Genomic DNA, 6,687 nt, shown 5'->3' with positions numbered 1-6,687 from the left:
TTATACTTTATCGATTACTTGGACTTAGAGACCAATTATAGAAAGAAGACAGTAGCTGAGTGAGTTTTATGGATCTAGTTTATGAGCAGCTTAACTAGAAAAGCAAGCAGAAGGAATAGAAGAATGAAATGCAGAAATAGGGGAAGGGCGGGTAGCATTTTCAAATGCCAGTTTGAGTGAGACAGTTTCTGTCTGGCCCCCCACTTTTAGGCTGTTCTTCCATTCTGCCTTTGTCTTGCTCTAAGCTACCTGACTTCCTTCCTTTGTTCTTCCATTCTACTTTGTCGGATTCTGATCATCAGTTCTTATCGATCCCATTTTAAGGACAAATCCTGATGTTGGTAAAATATACGTGTTGATCAAGGCCAAGGACAATGAAGCAGCCATGAAAAGATTGAAGAACGAGGTATGATGATTACTTCGGACTACTTTCTGTTCTTCATGCAAATGACCATATTTTCCGTCTGCAATACAGGTAGAAGATACTGAGTTGTTCAGATGTTTACAGGAAATCCATGGGAAAAACTACCACAGCTTTGTATTAAGCAAGCAGGTTCCAGTCGTTGGTAATTTCAGGGAAGCCAACATTGGCATTGCTCCTGAGTTAGCCAAAGAGATCGCGGAAGAAGTGGATGTTATCGTAAACTCTGCAGCAAATACCACTTTTGATGAGAGGTTCGTGAAGCTATACTAGTCTTGCACCAAGGATTGCTTCCATTACTAAATGTGTAAGTTCACATTCCATAGCAATAAAAGTATTGCAACTTGCAGGTATGATGTAGCACTAGACATCAACACCGTGGGGCCATTCCGGATAATGAGTTTCGCGCAGCGGTTTCGAAGACTGAAGCTCTTCTTGCAAGTATCAACAGGTCAGAATGCCAAATAAGAGTTTCTTGTGGTCGAAATCAAATGGTAACCTGTTTCTATTAATCTCAAAAGCTTACAAACAAGCTTTAGCAGTATGTTTGCATGTCATGTTTTTGGCCAAACAGCATATGTGAATGGGCAGAGGCAAGGTTTGATACTAGAGAAGCCATTTTGCTTAGGGGATACCATAACAAAGGGGATAGGTTCCTCAGATTTTTCGGCACATCAGAATACCGTGTTGGATATCGAGGCTGAGATCAAGTTGGCTTTTTACTCCAGAAGGCATTCTTCTGCCTCTGCTTCTGTTACTCAAGAAATGAAAGAGTTAGGTAGTCGAGGTATTCTAGTATTTCCCTGTTACTTTCTCATGTCTGTAGATACGAATACACACATGAAGTATTTGATTTGTGCAATTTATTTATTCATAGGGCCAAACTCTATGGTTGGCAAGACACTTATGTGTTCACAAAGGCCATGGGCGAGATGGTCATCAACTGCATGCGAGGAGAGATACCGGTGGTAACAATCAGGCCAAGTGTCATAGAGAGCACATGGAGGGATCCCTTCCCAGGTTGGATGGAAGGAAACAGGTAAATGCTAAACCCAAATCTGAGGTTGCGGATGTCACATATATATGTGATGCATCCTCGTCTGCTTACCAGATAATGAGCTATTTCCAGGATCTAGCAGTGCGTACTAACTTTTGACGGGTTGATGGTGAGGATCAAGTATATGACCTATATTCCTCACTATTAGAGGACTTCAAAGAGGAGATTCCATCATAATCTCTGGAAGCTAGTGTCAAGGAAGCCGTTAGCCGTCACCTTAACTGAAAGTTGGTGAAGAAGGTGTATATGCCTCTTGTCTATGGTAAGACACAGCATAGTGCAGCAGCGGACATCCAGAAGGGGCTTGACTTCATTAGAAAACGTGCTGAAAGCAACAAAGTGGCGGACATTTTTTTTTGCATTCTGGGACAATAAATTCCCAGCCATTGCTAGGCTGAGCCATGTTAGCAAAGAATGGTTTCTCCAACAATATGAGGATAAATCCCTTACTAAAATGGTAGTGGTCACAAACCCCTTCCGTGTACAATTGAAAACATTAACAATACGAAAGCAAGAATCATCATTTATACTGGGAATGCCTTCCTCTACCAAAAGAGAAAGAGTTGAAGATAACGAAGGAAAGTGGGTGGATACAAAACCAGTTCATATCACTTGTCTTTCTGGTCTTTCAGAATCTCATCGAATACTAGTAAATGCTTTCGAAGAGAAAATAGAAGCACTAGAGAGCTCAAGTTCACTTCATTCATCACAAGATGCAAATGATAATCAAAATGGAGCTAATGAGGAAGAAATCACTTCTACTTAAACTTAAATAGTTCAATACCAACCAACACATAAAGCAATAACCAGATAGATAGAATGATAACAGGTAATACGAAGATATCAACACAGCCGGAGTCACGAGGCTCGATAATGACCAATGGGTTAGGATCTGAGGAAGCTTAGTTTGGATGATGGAATATTCGCTGTTCTGATTGTTGAGATACTGCAAATCCACTTATCCAACAATTTCAGTCCATTTTCCTACTTTTTCTGCAAGGGGTTCAACCCCATTCCTATCATAGAAGACCGGCACTTTTGGATGAGGTGTGAACTAAGATAGATTTGAGGGCTGGTTATCACCAAATAAGAATGAAAGGAAGAGGATATCTACAAAACAGCCTGAAGGACCGGCTTTTTGAATTCAAGGTGATGCCCCGGCAACCTTTCAACAACTCATGAATAGTGTTTTTAAAGAGATATGTTGGAAAGGGGTATTGGTCTTTTTCGATGACATTCTAGTGTACAGTTCTACCATGGTGGAGCATCTCAAGTTGCTAGAGGAAGTGTTCCGGCAGAACAAACTTTTTGTGGGTGAGCCAAATTTCATAAAGGAAATACATTATTTATGAAATTGGGGTATCTACTGATACAAACAAGGTAGAGGGCATGACAGCTTGGCCAGAACCAGCCAATGTCAGAGAACTCCGAGGGTTGCAGGGGTTATTACAGGAGGTTTGTACCGGGGTATGGAGCTATCAGCAGGCCTTTAACTGAGTTGTTAAAGAAAGGTGTGGAGAAGAAGCCAGAAAAGCATTTCTCAAGCTCAAAAGTGCTATGGTATGGTGATGCCTTTGAACGTTGACTGGGAGAGCGGCTCGAAAGAGTTGGGACAGACTAGAAGCTTTGAAGTTTATGTTCTTTAATAAGATAATAGCAATCTTGACTTACATCCGGTCAAGATCCCCGTGAAGGAATGCTGATTGAACATCGAGCTGATAAAGAGGGAGTACCATACCCAAGATACTCCATTAAAGGAAAGGTATGCTTGTTTGGTTTCTTTGGTCCGAGAACACACACCACAAACTCTCGCAGTCGATGAGGAAACGTTAGTAAAACTACATTTCAGTAATCCGTCTGGCCTTAACCTCTACGCAAGGAGATCTTACGTATAGACCCATGATTAGGTAACTACTTCTTCTTTTATTCGGAGTATCCAATGGAAAGTGGGCCTCTATCTACAGGTCATGGATACCTGGGCGCTAGAAAGGTTACCGAACCAGGGTTAAGTGAGGCTGTTCAAACTTCACGGCCTTCACTATCGGATGTATATGAGTAAAATCAGACATCAGTATCACAACCTAGCGTTATCCAGATCTTTCGTTGATCCAGGCGATTTTGGGAAGGACTCAGCATTCTCCCACAAAAGGCCAGGCCTTGAGTTTCTAGCCGACTCATATAAGTCAGGGTGTAAATTTTTTTTAGGTGACGTATCTTTCTCTCTGATGTTCTCCGTGGTCTCAAAGGATGATCAGTCGGATAGCGACATTGGTAAATAAAAAGAATAAGTTTACACGCCGGGTGCATACTTCAGTGCCACTAATTAGCGACTTTTTTTTGCCCTTTACCTACACCATGTAGACCGGAGGATTACACAGAATCCCATTGGCGAGTTTCAGACAGCTAGGTTATTCAAGAAACTTTGAATACCAACTCCAATGCTTGGCTTGCTGAATCAGCATATGGATTACTTCATTGAATTTCTCGGCCTGAGCTCTTGTGATTGGTCCACTTGGCAGGTGGAGTGGATCCTTAGCAGGTTCATGTGTTCCTTGTTTACGTAGCTCTTCTGTTGGATCACGTAGCCCCTCCGTTGGATTACGTTGCTCTGCCCTTGGATTACTTGAGTCATTTCTGGGTTTACTTGGCTGCTCCGCAACATGTTGGTTACTGATCCTTCGCTTTGTTTACTTGGGAGCCCAATACTTATTGGTTGGGAAAATTACCTTCCAAGGAAAATGATCCTCCCACTGGACCGAAAAACCCATATATTCCCATGGGAATGGGTGGTGCTGAACAAAGCAGGCAGGCCCAACGTTGTTTATCTTTACTGCAATCCTGGTTAGGTAAAAGGAATTCCGCAGCAGCGGGTACGGGATTAGTTACAACCAACGGAAAGACTTATTAAATAATAGGGAATTTCCTCATCCAGTCTACTCCTAGGACTACATCATATGCTCCCAACTCCATGGCCAACAAATCAAACTTCAATCGATATCCTTGCATCTCCCACTGTACACCAGAACACATCCCATACAATCGGCCCGAAGAGCATCAATGAGCAGGCCTACTAAATAGGCATAGAGATACATTAGCCGAGTTTGCTTACAACAACTGCTATCACTCTAGCATCGGAATGGCACCTTTCGAAGCACTCTACGGGAACCTTTGTCGTACCCCGATTTGTTGGGGTTGGCACGTACCGACCGACGGGGCCACAGAAGATGAAGGAGAGTGCCGAGAAGATTCCACTTATTCTAGATTAAAAGCAGTTCAGGACCAGGTACGCCGACCACGATATTTGGAGTTTGCAGTAGGTGATCATGCTTGACTTCGGCTTGAACCTACAAAGGGTGTGATGCGTTTTTGAGTGAAGGATTAGGTATAGCTGACCGATACATCGGACCTTTCTTGGCCCATATCCCCCTAGCCCTTACTCCCTTGTTTCGGTGGTTGGTCTCTACCTTTTTCTGTCTCTTGGCTAGTTTGTCTTCCTCTTCTTTTTGAGGGTAACGTAGTAAAAATCCTTTATTTCAGGGGATTTCCCTTTTCTTTCCAAATGAATTTATGCTTAGTCTAAAATTGGTAAATACCAAATAATAATATATATATATTATTATTATTATTAGAAATATGTACCAGTTTCCTGAAACTAACAAATAGAGTTATATCGATATATCGAAATAAGTACCCCTTTTGTAATATACTTCCGCAGAGTGAATACGCGCTCAATGATGAACCTTCAAAAATGCGTTATGCCGCAATAGGTACTAGTATCATTATAGCAAGTTATTTGACTTCGAATGCAATAATTCCGCTAACAGCCTCTATAATACAATGAAAAATAAATGATCAATTCTGTTCCACGATGTATTCCTAGTTTGAAAAGACATGAATGAAGGGCATGATCATTATAAAGTATACCCATTTTTATTTATCCCAGCTGGGTTCTTGTTGAATACCCATAGAGCTCGGATTCCGACGATACGAGCAAAAGCTATGAAAGCATTAGGAAAGGGACACCCGCCTCCATTTTGATTCGGTCTGTTCCATCTTTTACCTTTGGAAAAATAAAGGGATTGGAGCCGCAAATCCTTGTTGAAGAGGATATGGAGCACAAGAGTGAAGAGTGAAGAGTAGAGGGCGCATTGGATGTGCGCTCCCTATGAACGATGTCCCACTAGAAATGGATCTTCGGAAAGAAGAGTGTTTCTCTTGATATTTCTATTCTATTCTATTTCTATAAGTGAATTATTGATCTTGATCAAATGGAGAAAATGTAGATGTGAAACTATGTTCTTTGAACACCTTCTTCCATGCTATTGAAGCTGGCAAACAGGGGAGTGAGTGAAGAGAGAAGCCATGCCTCTTTCGATGTGAGGCAAGCGAATGAACGAGTAGATGCTGCCCTTAGACCAATTTTCTCTTTCGGTAGCTGACACCGAGATGGGCTAGGCTAGGAAACCTTATTCGAGACGATAGGGATGGTAAACAAAGCGATGGGGTATACGTACGAATTGGAATACAAATGAAATCATTGCCTATAAAGATGAACCCGTTAGCGTATAGGAACAACAACATATGAAAGTTGGGTGGATACTCCTATTTAATTGGTTTAACCAGAAACAGAGGATAGGATTCGAAAAGTCAACCGGAAACCGTGCCCTAATCTTTAATTGAGTTCAATACCCCTACTACTAGTATTGGCGTGGGTTCGTATGTATACATTCGTATTGGCTTAGCAGTGCACTTCGTATCCCGCCACATCCGATCCTTTGCTTTGCTTCCTTCTTACTTTTATGATTTTATTGACTACTCTTGTGCAGCTGGGATATAGTGAGTTGAGAAAGGAGATAGTGAAACTTAACTAGTCTTTGTCATGGAAGGGAGCAACTTCTCTCGAGTACGTACAGTACTGAGGACTTTACGAATAGGCTAACGTTACCAGTACATAGTGGGTCTATGATAGTGATGTATGGACCACACCAACCTCTCTTTCTAGCCGTAATCGATAAGAAAGGAAGAAATATCATGGCATGTGAAAGCAATAAATCTATAATAAAATAGGTAAAGAAAGGCAAATACTCCGGGGTAATTGGCTTATACCACAATGTTACTCTGACAGGATCCTTGACAAAATAGTCTTGGCTTGTAACCCAGTATTTATTGGACAATATAACTGGCTGCTGAATACGCGCGGCTATCCTGC

This window comes from Hordeum vulgare, unplaced genomic scaffold (genome assembly GCF_904849725.1).
Source record: "Hordeum vulgare subsp. vulgare unplaced genomic scaffold, MorexV3_pseudomolecules_assembly, whole genome shotgun sequence".
Classification (NCBI taxonomy): domain Eukaryota; kingdom Viridiplantae; phylum Streptophyta; class Magnoliopsida; order Poales; family Poaceae; genus Hordeum; species Hordeum vulgare.
This window is presented reverse-complemented; position numbering follows the sequence as displayed.